This window comes from Corvus brachyrhynchos, unplaced genomic scaffold (assembly GCF_000691975.1).
Source record: "Corvus brachyrhynchos isolate BGI_N302 unplaced genomic scaffold, ASM69197v1 scaffold239, whole genome shotgun sequence".
Lineage (NCBI taxonomy): Eukaryota > Metazoa > Chordata > Aves > Passeriformes > Corvidae > Corvus > Corvus brachyrhynchos.
This window is the reverse complement of record NW_008246057.1, coordinates 6,783,764-6,805,380: the sequence shown is the minus strand read 5'-3', so window position 1 is coordinate 6,805,380 and position 21,617 is coordinate 6,783,764.

The following is a 21,617-nucleotide window of genomic DNA, read 5'->3' as shown; positions in this document are numbered from 1 at the left end:
TGCACTCCCACAGTACCCTCAGATTAAAAGGAATCTTCTTGATTTAAACAGATTTACAGCTCTTTGCCTACTCCCTCAGCATGCATGCTAAAAAATGCCTCCACAAATTTCAGCAAGGGCTCACTCAAACGTGATCAAATTCGTTGCAATTGGACTAAGAGATTCACTCTTTTGTTGTTTGCACACAGCTACTCATCAAATATTTGAAAGCGTGTCCCTGAAATCCTCTCTATGGGATGAAGTTAAAGACAAATTTTGATCCTCCAATTCAATAAGGAAATATGAGTAATTTTTTTCATGGTAGTTTTAATGGTTTGATACTAGATAAGTATGTTTGGTTCTTCGCACCTCTCTCATCCTTTGTACAGTGATATGACTGAGTAGTGTTGTTACACAATGATATGCTTAAGGTGCTTTAATTAAGCTTTTAAAAAAATGTTCTTTAAATACATAATACGATTTGGAAAGCACGTAGTCCTATTTCTTGTCTAAGACTGTTTCTCCCACTGTGGTTTTTTTCTTCTCTGATAGCTGATAATGCAGACAAGAGTAGTCATCTCCTTCTGCTCCGTACTTAACATGATGCTAACCAAGGAAAGTCTGCACATCAAAGGGTTACAGCATAAGACAGTGTAATATTATACAGAATAATCAGGAGTTTATTTTACAGAAGAGCACTAAATATGTCATTAGGTATGTAAGAGATTTTCGAAAGCACCTAAGCAGATATGTATCTAACTCCCATTGACTTCAAGATAGCCAGATGTCTTTGGGAGCTGTGAAACTGAAAATATGATAAGACAGATGATGTTTGAATTACTAGAGTAGAGTGACACCTCTAATATTATATCTAAAAGCTGATGTGTTTGGCTGGTGGGGAATGAAAGCTGGTTGGGCAGAAATGAAAGATCTGTGGAAAGATGGAATAATTTAAATGATAGCTAATGGGATCTGTGCATGTAAGTTATGAATCAAATTCCTAATGCTATTATAAATACACTATGATGAATACCATGGCAATTGCACAAAGTCAGGATACAGCGCTGCAAGACTTTCACTTTTATCCAGTGTAATTTACTTCATGAAATTTTATAAACAATGACAATAGAGAAAATTAAATCAAAAACAGAAATGAAAGCTTATCACACATAACACAGGATGACATTTTTATTTTGATAGCTTAAAACTAAGGACAAAATGCTACCACAGAAGAAAGGGCTTGCTAAATTTTTGTGTGCACTATTTTGTGGCCTCCCAATTTGCCTTGCTGTTGAAATCACACAAGTAGTTTCTGATTAAAACCTGTCTCGCAGACAGAATTTTTTCAGTGTTGTTTTCAGTGTAATTCACAAAATTGTTGTCTTAGTTCCAAAATAGTGTCCAGATGAGACCATGCTCAAATATTTTCCTTTAAAAGCTTTCTTCAATGCCAGTTGGGGGAAAAAAAATAAAATAATCCCGTCTTCAAGATCTGAGTTCTACCCATTTCAACATTGTGTCAGACACTGGAAATTTTTCCACTGTGGGTTTTTATTTGACTGTAAACCTACCCACTGCAATTGGCATAGTCAATAGAATCTTAAAATCACAGTACCATTTGAAAAAAAAATAATTAAAAAGCCAAATACTCAGATTTAAAAATTTAAGGTAAAAGATCACTGGGATGACAACCTGACATGCCACAGAGACTGTCACTTTTTTTTTTTCTCCTTACCAGTGGAAGCAATTCCATATGTTTCTTTCTGGGGACATTTTTGTCTCAGTGTTGAGGACCATACACATATGATATTCATAAATATGAGATTTATCTGTGTTTTCTCACCTAAGAAGATAAATCTGGTTGAACACTAATCATTGAATACTAATTCAATGATTTTTCCTATTACAATAGTATTTTTAAAAACAGGCAAAAAAACCCCCCTATAAATAGGGTCAAGGTTTTCATAGTAAAATATTCAACCAATGAGATAAATGAAAGAACACCATTTCCTGTGTACTAACTCCTTGGTCTACAAATTATATCTTCTTTCTAACAGACATATCTGTTATTCTTGCAAAATTAATTCAATGAACACTTAGAACACAGAAACAAATGATAAATATCATAAATTCAGAATTTTTCTGAAAGAAATTGCTCCATTTGGCTTGAAACCACAGCCTCATTGGTAAGAAATCTTAAAAAATGTGGCCTTGAAATAAGACATGGAAAACAGAAATTCATCCCCACTTACCCCATAAACATGTTCACATCCATGTTTCTAATGAGCCACATCACTGATGAATTTGCCCTAACTTCCTGCTTACTGATGTTGTGTGAATACCTGGGGATACACGGAAGTCTGGGGATACTCATGCTCCTCTAAATTTTTTTTTGACATGTTTGACAGAGAATCTACATGTTCTGTAGTTAAGGAAAGTGTCCTACCTTCAGACAGAAGAATAACAAAATCCTTTTTTATTTTTCTTTTAAATAGGTAATTTTTCAGATAAATCAATAGTTTTAATTACAGTATATTATTTAGCAAACAGGATCCCTGTTTTTTGCTGTCACTATTTTCTTCAAATAATATCTAGCTGTTGTGTCTGGACACACTCAGAAACTCTTTAGAAAAAGACCCTTACAGTGAAGGAAAGTTTCATACAGCTGTCATGAAAACAAGCTGTCATAGCTCCAGCTTTTCTTTCACAAGGCTTCCCGACCCACATACCCACACACCCACACATCTCTAGAAACAATAGGAAACTTGTCTTTCATCTGGGATTTCATTAGGTCTTATTGAGCTACAAAAGTCTGGAAGTCTTGCACAAATGGCCATCTTCACAGTTCAAGTGCATTAGGAGTGATGTATCTCATGCTTTTGAAGCAGAATCTGTGAATTTAGTGTGTTTGGGCACAATAGAAAAAATACAGTTCTTGTCATGCTCTGCAGTGATGCAGATAATTTCCTTTGTGGAAAAAAGACAAAGTAGACCAACATATGGTATACAGGTGCAGGTCTCTGATATTAACTCGGTTAAAACATGGTGCTAATGGCACCAAGACTGTGGGTTTGATCCCTGTATGAGCTGCTCCCTTAAGAGATAGACTAGATGATCCTCATGGATCCCTCCCAACTCAGAATACTCTGCAACTCTGTATAGATGAGTTTCTTCTTTGAACAACTAAAAGTGTTCTTTGTATGATTTATATATTCTTTCTTGCCCATTTTTCTACACTAAGAGTTCTCCCCTCTTCATTCTCAGTAGTAAGAGAATTCATTTGAGGGATATTTTTTATATTTTTATATTCTTCACTTTCTTGAACAGCCAAAAAGTATTAACAAATTCTTTAAGATTAGGTCATTGCAAGCTTGGAGTATTTTATAGATTTCTTGTTTCTTCTCCTTCCTCTTTCTCATACCATAACCAGATATGACTTTTTACCAGTTTCTTTGTTTCATTTGAAGTTATTTTGAAATATGATCTGTTCTATCTTTAAAATTACCTGTTGGTAGATATATGATCACATTTCTTTGCAATTTTTTTTTTCTTTTATATTCTGGCTAATTACCTATCTGGAGCAGGGAGTTATGTGACCAAAAAAATGTACTTTCATACTTAATGGTAATCCCGCTGAGAGAAATACAGTTGAATAGCTGTTTACCAGTTTAGAGATCAGACACTGTTTTCTAAGCAGAGATTTTGCCAGCAAAGACAGGAATGAGAAAAAAAATCTATAGGTTTTTCTTCACAATTAATTAACCATGCAAGTTTTTGGTTTGGTTTGTTTTGTTTTCTTGATTTTTCCTCAGGAAAATCAATAGTTTTGCATGATGAAAAGCTGCTCACTGGTATATTTTTATTTTTGCTCCTCCCTTCTACTTGTCTGTATGAATATGATCACATTTTTCATTATCCAATTCAGGTGCTTCAGGCTTCAGAACAGCTCTGTGATGCCACAATTAATAGTCAATTTAAATATAAATATCAGGCTATCTCCAGTTCTGGCCAGAATCATTGATTTAATTTCCTAATGACAGAAGAATTAAGTAATAGGCCCTAAGTAGGAATGCAAGCAATCATGTGAAACCATGTGCCAAATTGATATTTCAGCAACTCTGATAACTTATTACAATGACGGCCATGAGATGTCGCAGAGCTGAATGATAAATCTTCAGTCCGCTTCTTTCCTACGTCTTTTTAAAATAATTTTTCTACTGCAAAATTAATTGGCATTTGTGTTGACAGTAAGTGTCATCTTTAGTAGTGTTTAAATTAAGAAACTCACAATGTTACTAAATGTGAAAAAGTAAAGCAAATAATTTTGCACAATAAACAAGCAGATAAAGGAGGCTGGAATCCCTTTCACATAGGGCCAGCCAAATTCTGACACATCATGAAAATTCATTTCATGGAAGGATACAGCTCTTAAGCACTGCAGATTTCTATAAATGGAGAATTTCACAAAAGAGGGGTAAAATGGAAAACTGTGTATAGAATTGCGAGCCTAAAGGCACAGATGTCAACAGCAGCAGAACAAAAATATCTCAAGGCTGAAATAAACTTCTGGCTTCCATGAGGATTTTGGGGAGGAAGTCAGAAACACTAATTAGTGATGAATTTTCACGGTCATATATATGTTTTCAAGTGACTAAAAAGGGTCAATAAGATTTTAATAAAAAACCTGAAGTCACTCATGCCTATAGATTTTATGTTTTCAATGAACAGATAAATTCTTTAAATTAATTAATTGCTATGCAGTTTAATTATCTCCCATTTTTCTCAGTAACATATTTACCCCTGATTTTAGAAGAATAAAAATGTCATATCTTACCTACTTCTGAAAAAATGTCACTGTTCCAATGTAATCGTAACAGAAGGATGTTTTTTCCCTATCCTTTTAGTACTCTAAACATTGACAAAACTGTTGAGGTTTCAGCTAGTAACATCCAACTTGCATATACTTTACCAAACTGCCTTACTCTGATTCACTTCCAGAGAGCTACTATAGAGTGCGTTTTTTCTATTCTTGGTGCTCAAGCAGAGGATGCAGGCTTTTAGGATTGTGTTGAATATCAAACAAGCTGGGAATGTCCCCTGAGAGCAATGGTGCAGTTCTATTCAAACCTTAGGATCCTAAAACAGATTATGTTTACAGAGGAAAAAGCTCTGTATAAAATACAGATGGTGTAACTCCTGAACAATACCAAGAATCAGGACCAGCAGTAGTCTGAAAAGGGTTTGTCAAGCAGTGCATGAAAACAATATATGTTGCAGAACCACCCTATTGTTTTTCTTCTCCTGCGTTCTATGGTTGCTAGTGATTTTTCATGTTTCCTAATGAATCTGGTTTTGGACAAACAAATGCCTTTGACAGTTAACTCAGATTATGTGTTTTGAAAATTACACTCTCAGGTACAGAAACTCCATAAATGAGATGTGTAACTTCCCTGAAGCATTTTTGTCCCAGAACTCATTTACAGGTTTCCAATAAGCTTTGTGTAAGGGGACCACACACTATTTGCAAAAAGAAACCAGGGACTGGGTTGTGAGGATGTGCAACTCACTAATGTATGGTGCCTGAATGCACATTCGAAAAGCTTCACTCCCATCCCCCCACCCCAAATCCTACAAAACTAAACAAATGAACTAAAAAAATCTTAGTTTCTCTAACACTGTATCTCTGGGCAGTTGTGACATTTTAACAGGTGAGAAAACAATTAATCTGCAAAATAATGGTTAAAGTACTTTAAATACTAAAAGTAATAAAATATACCAGTTATAAAGGTTATGCTTTCAGACACATTTTCAGAAATTAAAAAATACAAATGGTGCTGGTAAATCCTATGTGAGGTAAAAAGACATTTGCGTTAGTAAAAGAGATACTTAATGCACCCAAAATAACTGAAACCATTTGAGACTAATTCTTTCATCAGATACTGTAATGGGAGTATAAGGATTTTCTCTGAGCAGTAGAAAACTTTAAAATTTTCAAAGAAATTATCCCTATAATTTATTATGAGTGAGATAATTCTAAATAAACAGAACAATTCAAAATGTGAACAAAGAACCAGAGGTTTAACCTTACTAAAAGGTCACATTCTGTCTGCAGATACATGAACTTTGAAGGAATGCTCACGGGCAGAGTTTAAGCCCTAATGTTAATTGTACAAATTTAGCAAATATATTATTGAAACTATGGCTCTTTAAAGACATTTCAGAGTCAGGTGTGTTAACTGTGCTGCATGGGGAATAGGACTTTTTGAGAAAACTCAGGAGAACTGAAAGTAATTCGCTGATGGAGGTAATGACAGTCCTGAGTATTTCTGGCTGTTTATGGCGACATTACTGAAATAGTTTATTAACATATAGCTTACAATTACATTTATGAAAATAATTTGAGTGTGGAGTTATAGAGACAGATTCTGGTGCTCTTATATTGTGACTATTCAATATTTCTTTAAATCTACCATTTTTGGTTGTATATCATATTGCCAGACTTCAGAAGTGTGGACTGAACATATCTACACTTGGTATAAAATTGATATTTATTGTTATTATTATTATTATTATTAGAGCAAAATTGTAAAGGATTTTAATTTTTTATGTTTAGGTGAGCAAGGCTGGCAACAGATGATGCAGGTAGTTTGCCTGCTTGATTGATTGTTTTTCCACTACTCTTCAGAGTATGTCTCTTGTGAAGTGTGTATCATCTGTGTGGCAGGAAAAATTCTGCAGTCCACATGGTGCTTTACTAGAAATTGTTCTCAACTCAGATTTATTTAATTTTTTATTTGCAGAAGCAAAAACACCAAAAGACAAACAGAGCAAACCAAAAGAACAAACCAGAAACCAAACCAAAAGAACACAGAGGGAGGGGACAAGTAGCCCTGTATTTTGAGAACGGTGAGTGTTTAAAGTGTTTCAACACTGATTTCTGAGATGAGTGTTCAGCTTCCTCATCCACCTGGGAGGAATTAAGATCCACATCATAGGGAAAACGCTTTAGGCAGTAATATTTGAATAGTTTTTGTGTAGGGAGCAGGGGAGGAAGAAGAAAATATCTCCATTTGAATCTTCCACTGGGCAGTGAAAATGAAATAATTCTCTAGTCTACACTGTAGGGCCCTCAATAAATGGAAGCTTGTATGTCTCAATCCCCCCTTCAAAGTGCAGCTATGTAGTTTGGTGAATTATCCTTTTCATATAAAAGACACAGCCAGTCACTGAAGCCCAGACGTATTTGCTAGTTCTTTCCAGTGTAGCAGCTGCTGCTGGTCAATCTCCACTGATACTGAGGAAAAAAAGATAAGGATGTGGACTCCACCCAGCATAAAAGTGAGTCCTATGACAGCTAGAAAACTATGAACGTAAAGGAAGTAGGGAACTCCACTTACATTAAAAAAACCTACAAGGAAGTAGTAACTGTCCTTATGGGGCTCTGAGGATGATGAGGGAGGGAAAAATAAACAACACAAAACACAATAAAAACACAAAACACAGGTTTTGTGTTCTGGTTGCCCCAGGAGGCAACTAGAGACAAGCAGGCAGGTAAACAGGGTTTCAGGATTTTAACCTTGGGTACTGAAATGCATTAGTATAAGGGATTTAAATATTTATTTTCCTGATACTGAAACATAGATTTAGAAGAAACATAAAGATTTTTGTTATAGGCTAGCTGTGTTGAAATTAGTTAGAATAGGAAGGAATTCAGGCCCAGCTAGAGTTAGTTAAAATAGTTAAGAGAGCTGGACCTGAAATGGGTTTTAAGATGTTAGTAACTGATTACCAAATAACTGATGATCTGTCATTTTTATGTTTGCTTAGCTGTGCTTAGAACGAGGAACAGGAACATTGATAAGTTGGTGTACGGAACAAGGCCAATTACCAATTTCCTCCCTTGGTGGGAACCTGTTCAAAAGTCACGCAAGAGGAAACTTAGAGGTCACTAAAGTAATTAGGATTGTTAAAGTTCAAAAAGGCAAAAAGGTCAAAATGAGGAAGATGAGTTACTTCATCTTTCTTGGGACCACTGACCCAATTCAAGACCACTGACTCAATTCAGGACACACACTACGCGTGCTTAATGACAATTAATCTCATTTCCATATGAAGCAGAGAATGGGAGGTGTTATACGTTTGTATTTTGGATATTCATAATTTTTGTAAATAAAAAGCTTTGTGTTTGCTTGGATCGGGGCCCTGCGTCTTAGGGAGCTATTCACACAGTGCCTGGCGCCAAATAAAACATACACCTTCTAACTCTAAACTGTTAGAGAGTTTTTGTCTGTCTCAGTTGGATCGATATTCATATTTTGGTAAATCAATATGTCCCATTTTTACTTCCTAGGTAATAGTTCCTTATAAACAGTTAGGAATGTAAGCCTCATTGATTTCACTGGGAAGGAAGCTTTCAGATTCCTGCTTGTGCTGTGATGACCATCAGCTTCTGGTTTTTCTTTCCTCATGGAGAAGACCCACCTTTGTTTCTCCCACATTGTGGGCCTCAGTGAAGTTTCTGAAATAGAAATAAAAATAAAAGTGTAATTATAATGTCATAATGTTCTTTTTCACACACCTGTCTCTCATGTGAAACCGTGTATTCATTGCTCATCATCATCTATTCGTGGCAAATATGGTTAGACAAGTTTGGTGCTCCACTTCTGTCTCCAGTATCATAGATCTGATTAATACAGTGATGTTACTCAGAGATTCTGGGAGTACTTTAGAATGCTCATTACTTTGCAATGGTTAGCATTAGCAGAGATTCATTGTTTGCAGAGAAGAAAACCTTTTTTGACAGATAGTAGTGGCATTAAGACTTTATATTAAAAGAATTCATGCAGTCAATGTGTTTTAGCAATGTAGTGTATCAATCAAAGCCATGCACAAATTAAGGTTCAGCTGGAATAACATCATCTTTAGAGCACCATGTCTTTTTTAAAGTATAAAAAAATCAAAGGAAAGTTCTTTGTAGAGATCCATGCATTGATTTAAAAATAGCCTTTAAGTTGTGATGGTGCTTTACCTGCTATGTATTCTTTTCAAGTTGAAGAAATATAAAGTATTTTTTCTTGTATTGATTTTTTTTTATTATTATTTCAAGTCCCCAACAGAGACTAAGGTAGATATTTCTAGTAATGTATAGTACAATTTTACCATGGTGTAATAGTGTGGCAAGAATTGTATATTATGTGATGGTTATGACCAGATATCAGACAAAACGTTATGCTGTTAGCATAATCCCATTGCATTATGATACTATAGATTTACCTGGTACTGATATATTGTTTCTCACCATGGATGCTTTCTTTGGCAAATATCTCAGCCTGTGCTTCAGCCTGCCTTCTGCTATCATAAGCATTCATTTAATCAATCAGGAAAGCTGAATCTGAAAATATAACATATTGAAACTTTTTATGAGTTAAATTTTAATTTGACTCTGTTACTCCTTAGCTTTACCATGCAGATACGTGAATACATGAGCACCACATCTTTTTGTTAGTAGCATTAGAGGTCTCCAACACAACTGACTTTATTCAGCCTGCTCAAAAAGATATATTAGGTCTCCTGAAACAACACTTTCTTGAGCATATTGACAAGATTAAAAATACCTGTAAGACAGTCATATAATTTTATGTAATATTTGGAGTAAAAATAAAAAGGAAATGCAGATACCTGATGGCAACTGACTCAACTGTTGGTGTTCTGGGGAGTTATTGTGTAACAGTTTCCTATAAAGGTATGATATACACATCCTGAGAGGTTGATTTCTGAAGGGTTCAGTTATTATTCCATATGATCATAAAGCATCATAACAGTGTGTACAAATTATTGATCCTATAGTAATCAATAACGGTTTATTTTATTTTGTTCATTACATACTTTCATATCTAAGATTTGGAGCACAGGATTAATTCTAGGACGACTACTTATACTTTCATCTATCTGCTATTATATCTTTACAGAAAAGATCCATAAATAATGCTAGGATTTTTTTACCTGCTTCTTTTACAATTGTTGAGAAGCTTTCACAATATTTTCCTGCTCTGCAATATGATAACTTTGCAATATTTTTGTCTTATTTGAAGATCTGGAACAAGTGCATTAATTATAACCTAAACACTCAGTCCTTTTAACACACCCTAATAAACTGCATTAATCCTAAGTACCAGAGACAGGGCAGAGCCTATGTTTGCATTTTCTGTTGCATATTATTTTGCCTAAAACATGATGTCACATTTAACAACTACTGGGTACCAAGTTGCCCATGACTCCACTGATATGCATCCAGCAGGAAAGAGTTCCCCCTTCTTAGCTTCAGTCAGTTTGCAGACAAAAAGCCTGGCAGGAGTGTTGATCTGCTGGAGGGCAGTAAGGCTCTGCAGGGGGATCTGAACAGGCTGGATTGATGGGCAAGAACTATTGTATGAGGTTTTAAAAGGCCAAGTGCTGAGTCCTGCACTTGGGTCACAACAACCCCATGAACTTGGACCTTGGGGCAGATTAGCTGGAAATCTGCCTGGGGATAAAGGACATGGGAATGCTGTTTGACAGCCAGTTGAACATGAGCCAGAGTGTGCCCAGGTGGCCAAGAAGATCAATGGCACCCTGGCTTGGATCAGCAGTAGTGTGGGCAGCAGAAGCAGGGCAGTGATCATCCCTCTGTACATGGCACTGCTGTGGCCGCACCTCAAATCCTGTGTCCAGTTTTGGGCTCCTCATGACAAGAAAGACATTGAGGGACTGGAGCATGTCCAGAGAAAGGCAACTGAGCTGGTGAAGGGTCTGAACATCAGTCCTATTGAGGAGCAGCTAAGGGAGCTGGGAGTATTCAGCCTGGAGAAAAGGAGGCTCAGGAGGAACCTTATAACTCTCTACATCTTCCTGAAAGGAGGCTGTAGGCAGGCAGGGGTTGGTCAGTTCTCCCAAGTAACAAGTGACAGTACAAGAGGAAATGGCCTTAAGTTGCACCAGGGGAGGTTTAGATGGGATACTAGGAAAAAAGTCTTCACTTTAAAGGTTGTCAAGTATTGGATCAGTCTGACAAGGGAAGTGGTTGAGTCACTGTCTCCAAAGGGATTTAAAATATATGTAGATGTGGCACTTAATGACGTGGTTTAGTGGTGGAGTTGGCAGTGCTAGGTTAATGGTTTGACTTCATGACCTTAGAGATTTTTTCCAACCTAAAATATTCTATGATTCATTATATCACTGTGAGAAGTGGCTTAAGGGAAAAATTTCTATTTGGCTTATGCCAGAGACCTGATTTAAAAAATTAGCAAACAAACAAAAAGTCCAAAGCATAAAATTGGATGAAAAATATTTTAAAATATGCTTTTAATTGTTTGTCCTGAAAATATTTAATTTTTGAAAATTTTGAAATGTTCTGTTACAGAAAAATAATACTATTTCCTTTTAAATAGCTCAATCATCTCAGGAAAAATAAAATGTCATGAACTGCTAGTTATTTTAGTACACAGAATCAATATTTTACAAGCAGCTTCACAGTTCCATCTAATAATAATGTATTTCATTGTGTTCTTCCACCTGAAAGTCCCATCTCCATATCATCTGAGAAAAGATGAAAATGCCTCCAGCTAACACTGCAGTCAACATACGGTTGAAGTATGAATTTTGCTTTGAAACACACAAACTGCTAACATTGTTTATGTGAGCAATATTAACCAAAAATTATATAAAGATTCAAGTTTCACTCAGATTTGCTAATAAAGGAACAAATACTAGGAAGGAATAAAGGAGAGAGATTAATTAGGGAATCCTGAGTCAGGAATGGATATTTCTGAGAAATTTCAAATCACATACTGGCAATTTATAAAGCAGCAGAATGTATGGAAAGTCCTTGTGAGATTTTTCGATTGTTAGTGTAATTTGGGTGTAAATGTGGGGAGTAATATTATATCAGTATAAGACTTCTAAATCAGCAATGCAGTCTAGCAAGAAAGCAATTTAAACTTCATATTTTTGTTTGACTATAAGTCTGCCACCGCTTAATCACCTGGAGCTATTCTTAAAATATCTATAAGAAACTATGAGCTAAGTTACAAAAATAATCGGAAAAATATTTTGTGTGTGTTTTTTTTTTTTTTTAAATGGAAAGACACAAGCAAAATTGAGGGATTACTCAGTTACAGTATATTTTGTAGTCTACTGCACAGAAAACCCAGCAAAATATATTTGTTTCTACTCTGATGGGGGTCTTTAGAGAAATTAAAACTACAGCCCGTATTTGGAATTGTGTTGTATAGCACTTCCTTTAGTGCTACTTCTGGGTTTTATGCAACATCTATCTGAAGTAGCCTACATAAATAAGGGACTGAGTTTTCTCCTGTGAAAATTTACTGCCTATAAGACATAAAAAAAAGATGCTGATTCTCATATTTTTTTCTCTCGTCATTCAAGGAACTTGCTTGCTTTCAGCATAGCAGCATAGCTTTAAAAAAAGGGAGACTTTTAATCCCTTCCTGCTCTTCTCATCTCCATTTTTGTCTTCAACTTAATGGTTACAGCACTCTGTGTTCCACGCCAGGAGGCGTGGGTTCAAATCCTGGCAGACTGAAGTGAGAATAAAATCAAGTCTTCCACCTCCTGGAAAAGTGCATCAACCACTATTATGAAAATAAAATCGTGGTAGTAGCAGCACTTGAAAAGAAAACAGCAGCTACTACAGCGTTGCGTGAAGTGCCCAATCTTGTTACTATGTGTTAGGGATTCTCTGAAAAACACCATGAGGTCAAGCCCCCTGAGGGGACTAGCACACAAACATGCTGGTTTCTGAGCTGCAGTCAGCCAGAGACTCTCATATGATGACACATACCTCAGCAATCTCAAGTTTGAGAGACCTACGGCCATACACAGGACAAAAACTTTCAGGTACTTAAGAAATGCTTAAAATTAAAGTGGAAAAAAAAATCGGTAAAAATTAGTAAGGATGTAAGATGCCACTAGTCTTAGACAGATCTTTGAGTGTTCAAGATCACAGGTTTTGACATACATAAAATACTGTACTCTATCTAGCTATCAGGGTCTATATACATAAGAAGAAGGGAAAAAGGGTTAGGGGTCTTAAATCTGTGCCATTGATTTACTCTGGAAAAATTTCAAATTCCTTGCAAAATTATTTAATGTAGTTAGCTAAACTCTCAGATTTCATGACCCAGCTTGCAATTTGATAGTATAAACCATTTCTGTGTATTTTATTACTTTGACTAAAGTGGCTAAGGAAGCAAATATTCACCTAAACAAGCATATTAGTACAATTAATTAAACTAATTATAGGCAGAACAATTTTAATTGAGGTCACAGTAAAGATGGAGCCAATAAATTATTATTTTCAAACGTCTAAATCTTCAAATAAAACAGGTAATCACTGAATTATGGGTTTGACATGAGATGAAGTTATTTTATACTGTTTGATTTACAAAATATAATTCAGAATCTTTAAAACTGGTGAACAAGCAATTCCAGTCACTGCAATTATAATTTCCTACCAGAGAATTAGCAAAGAAATTTACAAGATGTATGTGTTCCTCATTTAACTGTGTCTTCTGAGATAAGCTACTTGATAAAGGTTTTAAATTTTTAATCAAAAGAATTGTCTACTCTTTCTAGACTTGCTAGTCAATCATTAAAATATTATTTTCTTCTTAAAATTATTTTAAGTAACATCATCTTTTAAATCCTGAGTTTATTGATTTATTTATTGGCAGATTCATTTATTTTAGAAAACTACAAATGGTGTTTTTCTTCTACATACCTGCATTTGTGCATGGCTATGCAAAAAAAACCCAACAAAAACAACCTGATTCATTTAAAGTTTAAGTTTCTTCTGCTTTGATTCTATAGAGAATAGAAGATATTTATGCAAGTAAAGTAATAGTTTGGAGCTACATTTCTGTACTTGGTCAGAGTTGTAAACCTATTTCAAATAAATTTAGGAAATCCTGCTAAAATGATGAAATGAAATTATTTGGAAGTATTTAAATTTAGACATCACAAATGGTACTGTGTCTTTTTCTTACCATTGTATCAGAAATTCCCTTAACTAATGTTTGATTCTTGTTTATTAAGAAGTTATTAAGTATTTGCTGAATCAATTAATTAAAGTATTTGTTAATTTAAATTAATCAGTATGAATATATTGGTGGTTTAGTACCTTAAAACTGATTAAACTATCAAAGTAGTCTAGTATATTGGTATACTAAGAATTTTACTACCATGAAAATAAAGGCCTGCATTTACATTTATTACGTCTCAGCAAAAGGCTAGGCTTCTTTAAAAGTTTAAAGAAACAAACTGTTTTTCTTAGGTGAGTACAAATATTTTTTCATGGCAAAGAAGAATAATGAATAGATAACCTGAATGCACCCACAAGATATTTCTGATGTGAAGAAAAACATTACTGTGGCTTACTGGAGCCATGGAATGCTGCAAGGAGCAAAATGGGACCAAAGAGAGCAGGGTGAATATGTCTGCAGAAGAGGAAACCTGACAAACACCAGTGTATCTCATGCTATGTCCTCCTCTGTCTCACCTCCCCACTCAGAGAACTATGAATCTGCCACATGGAATAAGTTTGAAGCATCTGTTAGGCTCATTTTGGAAAGGCAAGGTAATTTGTTTAATTGAAAAATTTTCACTGACATAGACAATACTAATTTATATCATTTTGGATCACTAATACAATGTAATATAGTGGATCCGCTGCCATGTACAATAAATATGTACTGGCATCTGCAGAACCTCAGAGAAAATTCTGATCTCAGACTGAAGGATAAAGTCTTTGGATTTATGTGTCCCAAAGGAACTTATATTTTTACTATTTTCCCTTGCCTACACAAAAAGATTATTTCTCCTTATACTCACAATTTAATTTTAGAATGAGAAACACAAAATTTATCAATTTGCTTGTCATGACAAACTTGAAAAATATTAACTTTGTTGCCATTATTTGGAGCCTCTCCTGTAATAAACATAAAGTGCCATAAGCCTGATTCTTGCCCTGAAGTAAAGCTGACACTTTCAGCTCTGCCCAGTAAGAGCAGAGTTCCATAATCTCTAAGATACAACTGTTTGGGGATGAAGGCACTTACAGAGCTTGATTGCAAATGTTGGCAACCGGAGCAATGTGTCCAACCCAGAACACTGAATTCTTGCAGTGTACTTTAACCAGCAAACCCTTGGTGAGGATGGGATGGCATTTGTTTCGCTAACTCCCACTGCAAATGTGCCACTGTGAAATGAATACAAGACCTGAAAAAGCAGGGAACAAATAAGTGATTTACTAATCAGAGGCTGCTGAGGACACTGCTACTTTCCTCATTCTTTTTCCATCAACATAACATGCACTTAAATACTCCCCTTACTCTCCTCTACCTGCTCCTAATTAAAAGCAAATGATGAGTCTGATACAATGATGTTTTAAATGTCACAGTCCTGTAGAATTTCAGCAGTTCTGCATTTTTTAGCAGCTTAGAAGCTCTGCAGAACAATTTCCGATTAGCATTTCACCACTACCTTAATGGAGGAACAGCAGTAAGCTTACGAATTAAAGCTTGCTAGATTAGGGAGTTTGTGCACAAGATTTCAGATCTCTGGTGAAAGGCTTGCTGCAGCACTACAAATCATTCTGTCAAACCAAATTGTGCTGTTAAAATACGCATTTAAAACAGTGCTTCCCAAATAGGTAATATGGAGGTAATTGAAAAACCCAAAGTGCATACAAATAGTTGGAAAAAGTGAGCAGTGAGGAAATAAGAAACAAAAGGAAAAAGAAAAAAGGAAGCAGACTGCAAAAACAAGGCATATGTTAATAAACATTACAGTAGAAAAAAAGAATAATTTACTTTATCATCAATTGCAAATAAACCACATACGTCGAGGCTTAACATTTCACCTATTGTGCTCACAGTGCTATCTACTAAGATGTGTTGGGGAATCATGGGAAAAAACAAAGGAAAATTTATGCCTTATAAGCCTCCTACTGAAATACACTGAGAAATATGTAATCTGCAAATGCCCAGAAAACATCCAGCTAGGAGTTCTTCATTTCATTAAATAGAATCATTGATTTCCATGGGAAGTTACAATTAAAAGAGAAAATAGAGGCCAATAACAAATGCTAATTCTCTAACAATTTTTAAATCAATGAGTTAAATATAAAACCCCAAACCTTCAGCAGTGTAGAAGTCAACCAAATGAGTGTGAAAATTTTATGAACCCTGCTGTAGGCCATGCTTAATAAAAATTTACCTCTTCAAGTATTCATCAACATGAGCTCCATAAGTTAGTATGTGTGCATACCAGTGACACTCATCATGAATGTTAAGACAGAATAAATTTGAATTAGTCTTCTCTGCTCCACTTCCCCCAGCATCAATCTATGTATTCACAATACATAGTTAATAAATAATACTAGTTAATAAAATCAGCTTAAGATTCTTTTAAGTTCATATTTTTAATATTATATTATGTATACTGAATATCCAGTTCAACTCTATATGATTAAGAACACAAACTTTTAGGTTAGATAAAGATGCTAATTGAGAGTCCTGTTGAGTTAATCTGTTTCCATTAAACACCTAGGCCAACATGGATTCTTTTTTGATATGCAGGAAAGAAAAAGAGAAAACCTTAATAGAGCAGCATGACCAAAGTGCTGTTACAGATTCAATTGAATTAAAAAAAAAAAAATCCATAAAAAAATAAAGCCACCATTCTTCATTGAATGGAAAATCAGTTAAACTATACATACCGATGAATTAATACTGAAATTCCCTTTTGTCCCACATGAATGTTTGACACTTCATTTAAAATTTAAAAAAAAATTGAACTAAATTAATCCTTTATGACCTTTTATCCCCAGAGTCCTTAATCAATTGTCTTGATTGATTAATAGGTCTTTATATGGTCCTAAATTATACTGCTCAAATCCTGTCCTTTTCTGAACTCTCTTTAAATATCAAATAATTCCAGAGCAAAAAGACTATCACCAAATGTTTTCCCATCCTCTACGACAAGCCTCATCCTTTAAAGCAAGATTAGTGGAATACAGACAACATAAATTCTGAATATTTTATTGCAATCACTTCAGCAAAATTTTCAGATGGCTTTTGCTAAAATTGAAGCATACACATTGTTCTTCCTGTCCTCAGGTGTGCATATTTCATATTTCACATTGCATATTTTGGTCCTCAGGAATTAAAACCAAAGACAAATTCTTTTAGTTTAGTTGGCTTTGTTGTTTTGTGAGTATTGTCAGAGTTGGCATACTACCATTTACTTGTGAAGAAAATCGTGTGATTAAAAGATATAACAAGAATTACAACTTCTACATACTTCTAATTGGATCACTTTGAAAGTCCAGTCCCTCACTATAATTTAAAATTTTTTTTTTTTTAATGCATGTAGGAAATAATGTCCTAAGGATTTTTGGAACCTTTTCCACCTGTTTCCTTCGCACTGACAAATAAGGTGTAAAACATCAAAGAAACATGTCTTGTTTGCTTTTTCATATCAACTAGAACTTAGTTTTTGTTAAAATCACAGAACAAAACTTGCATGAAATTGGTTTTTTGACAGAATCTGCATGTAAACCTGTGGATCTTGTAATGACCCAAAATTTTAACACCTCTAATTGGTGATTTCCATATGAAGCTATACACAGGAATATACTGCTGGTAAGTACATTAACCTTTCTTCTTCAGTGCAGTAACTCCATCTGCTTAACCATCTATTAAACACTGTGCAAGAAGGCAAAGTATTTACATAACTCTTGTAGGCCCACATACCATTCAGGTGTGACAGTTAAGAGTATTTTAGTCATGGCAATACAATTTTAATTCACAGTCCTCTTTCTCCTCCCCTTCTCTTTCCTTCTTACACAGACCATAACTATGATCATATTTGCTTACTAACAATTTCTTCATTCATGTAGATTCATATTCCCATTTAATGCAGAGGCAAAAAAGCATTTTAAATGTAGCATGAGGAAGAATTCAAATATGGAAAGAATTTGAGTAGAAAGTGAGGGGAAAAAGAAGCACTTCTATGAATAGTTAATTAATTAATTGATGCATTTCCAGATAGGCAACTATTCATAATGAATATTTATGACTGTGGGTTCTGAATTAAATCTATTTTTCTCTTTCCCAGAGGAACAAAAGTATTTGAACCAAACATGGTAATGTTTACAACGGAGTTTGGTTTTGGGTTGTTATTGGGGTGGTTTTTGTTGGGTTTTTTTCCTCAGGCTTTTCTATGCAATCTACATTTGGTTTATCTCTTCTTATTTTTCTTGAAATTTTGCTGAAATATAAAGCAAAATTAAACCCTAAAAAACCTTGAACTGAAAAATAAAAAGACAAGGCCATAAAGAAGTAAAGCATTTTCTTTGAGTATAAAAAATAATGTCTCTTGACCATCTTATAATGTCTTGGATCTGAAGATACCAGCCTTAAAAATTATGTGTGTGTTTAAATGGTGATTTGGGATACAGGGACACCTCAGTGTAGTCCCTGCTATAGCAGTTAAATGAGGAATTTAAATCATAATTGTTATTTTGATATAATGGCAATTGGAGTTAGGCAAGCCATGGCATACTAGCAGTATTTAAGAAAAATATTCCCATTCAGAGTAAGATCACATTTTAAGGTTTGTTTGGGTTTGTTTTAGCATAGTGATCAGTAACTAATTGTTAATAAAATTGAATGTAAAGGGAATATTTGGCATAATTTCAAGTTTTTATTATTTATAAAAATTGGTAATTATTTTGAATGCAAACCTACTTTCAAAGAAATTGTACTCTTAAAATGTCTATATTGTTGATTTTATATGTTTAAGATTTTTATGCCTTCTGAAAGCAAAAACATGTTAAATAATTATACATTTGGTATATATTTACCAAAAGTACTTAATACACTTTCTTTTGTGATTCTTCAACAGTAGAGAAACAACCTTCAAAAATAAACAGAAGGGTGTCATTTCTTAACTTAAACTAAGAAATATTTTCCTAATGCCATGGAGAATCAATAGGTAAATACATCAATCAAAGGTGTTTCTGACTGATATTTGGGCTATCTCAAAGTGAGGACTTCCACTGGAACATTTAACATACTTTGCGGGAAAAACATCACCTACTTATATTAAAACACAATAAAATATAAGTAGTCTTGTATTTCAGTTTGGCCTTCAACATAAAAGCTTAATGTAGTTTTGCTTAGTTCATTGCTATCTTTGTTGTCTCCAAGTGCAAAATTGGCATCTTCCTACATGCCAGGTGAATTTAACTTCTAGATATGCTGATTTCTTTTCACTTGAAAAACAGTGTGAAAAACTTCTCTCCTCAGGATAGCTGGTCACCAAGCTGGGCAATACTTAAAGTGAAGCTATTCCCTTCCTTGCCTTTCAAGAGTTTTTATATAGATATTTCCATAGTTATTCTTCATTCTTCCCTCAAAATGTTAATTGAGAAATCTAATAGATAGTAATGATTATCTGTTGTATGGCTGCATCATCAAAGTCCATAAAATAAGGACTATCATCAGATTCAAAATCTGAAAGGTGCTTTGAAGATAAAAAAGTCCTCTAGAAGTGCTTAGCTTTAGAAATATGTCAGGGGTAATGAGTGAATAAGCTATAGGACTGAGACAGACCCTTGTCATTTTATATATGTCTACTTTATCCCTGTTATACACATATCTGGAATTTAGAGCTACCTCTCTAAATATTTACTCATGTTTCAGTAATTTCACAAGTTTCATAGACACTAAAAAGTGTCTCTCTTCATCTGACAGCTGAACTGGCAGATAGGTCAACTCATATCTGAGCCTAAGTAGAGCTTTAAAACAAGCCCAGTTAAAGTGTGAATAGGGACATGCTGACAACAGCCAAGTTTTCCCCAAAACACAACTGCCTCCAAGACTGACAGTGGGGCTCATTTCCTCTTAGTCAGCAACCCTGGGAAAAATACTCAGGGAAGCAGAAAGAGAGCTGCTCTGAGTGTTCTCCCCGACCATAATTTGCACCATTTTTGGAATTGCCTGGTCTGAATTCTAAAATGTTGAAACTCCTTCTGTCTGTATAAAAATTCCCTAAGTCTTGAAAAAGAAAGAATCTTCTTCCCTTCTAAGGAGGTGCATTAACTGGGATATTGCCTGCAGTGAATTTAACATTTCTTTTTTACAATGTCAACACTGATAAAGCACCTAGTTTATTGTTTGACTGCAGCAAGTCTATGCTTAGTCATCTGGCTACAATAATCTCTCTCTCATTTCTTCATCATGAGAAAGAGGAGCCTGACCTGAACGTGTAAATTCAGGACAAATGTTCACAAATTCTCTAAGATTTTTGAGGAAAAAACAGGTATCCAGCTGTTCTGTAAGAGAGTCGAAGACTTGGCCTTCCATATGAGCAATCTTGAGTAACCTGTGCAGAATGAATGCTCTTTGATAAAGTTTTCAGTGATGTAGCACCTAATAATCAACGCTTGATTTACTGGATGCTTTGTGTTCCTTGGGAGAGGTGGTGTCTTCAGTAGCACTGAAATCCCATTGTGGGTTTAGCTCTTTGCACTGCTACAACCATTCACTTTAAAAGGGCTTAATTCGGGATTACAAAAACTGTCAACCACATTCTGTAATTATTCTTAACAGACATAGGGAAGATGGGACATTTTTTAATAATGACTTTCAGTGTACTTTATGTTTTGAAACTATGTCAAAAATATGTTTAATTTGGTAATGCTACCTCGAATCTAAGATGCAGGTGTGTTCACCATTCTGTGATCAGAATTAAGTTCTTTTTCTATAGCAGAAGACCAGAAATTTGAACTATACGCTTTAAGCTGCTTCTACTAAGAAAAGCAACATATTGCATCCTTCCTTGGATAACAGTATCAAAGAAAGTGTTCCTTAGAAATACTTCCGTGACTGGCATTAGCAAGGCTTTGATATATACTATTTATACAAAAAAAAACCTATTGTGCTTCACTTAGCTCCTTTGATGTCCTTGAAAGAGATTGCACATAATTCCTCATGTAGAAAATGTGCACAGCACGTTATAATGAACAGGAACAGTTTCCTTTACACAGTGGAGTGTTTCATGTGCAGTCACTAAGATTTATGCTGGATGTTGAGAGACTGCAACATGATGGTAACTTTGTGGTTAGGAATGAAAGCAAACTCCTGCTTAGGCTATTGGGCGTCACACCTTCTGGCTCTGCATATGACCCTTTATGGCAAGTATGGTAATAGACAATTAAAGGTAGGACAAGTACAATGCTGGAGTATGGTATTTAAAATGTGGTTTTTGATGTACACTTTAACCAAGTTGAACTTTGAAATCCAAAAACATGTCTCAAAATTCACCTTGACCATTGATAACAAATAGGACAGTTCACAGATTGAAAAGGTTTGCTTGTTTGTTTTAATACCTCTCATCTGCATATGTGTGATCAAAGAATAAGTGTCATAGAAAATCTTCTACCTTGGCATTACCAAACGTCAGCAGCTATCCCCATATCCTCTTACTGTGTTGTCTGATTTATACAAACTTACTAATGATTCACTAAACTGTTTTCCATACAAAGTTGTAGAGGTGATGGACATGACTTTAAATAC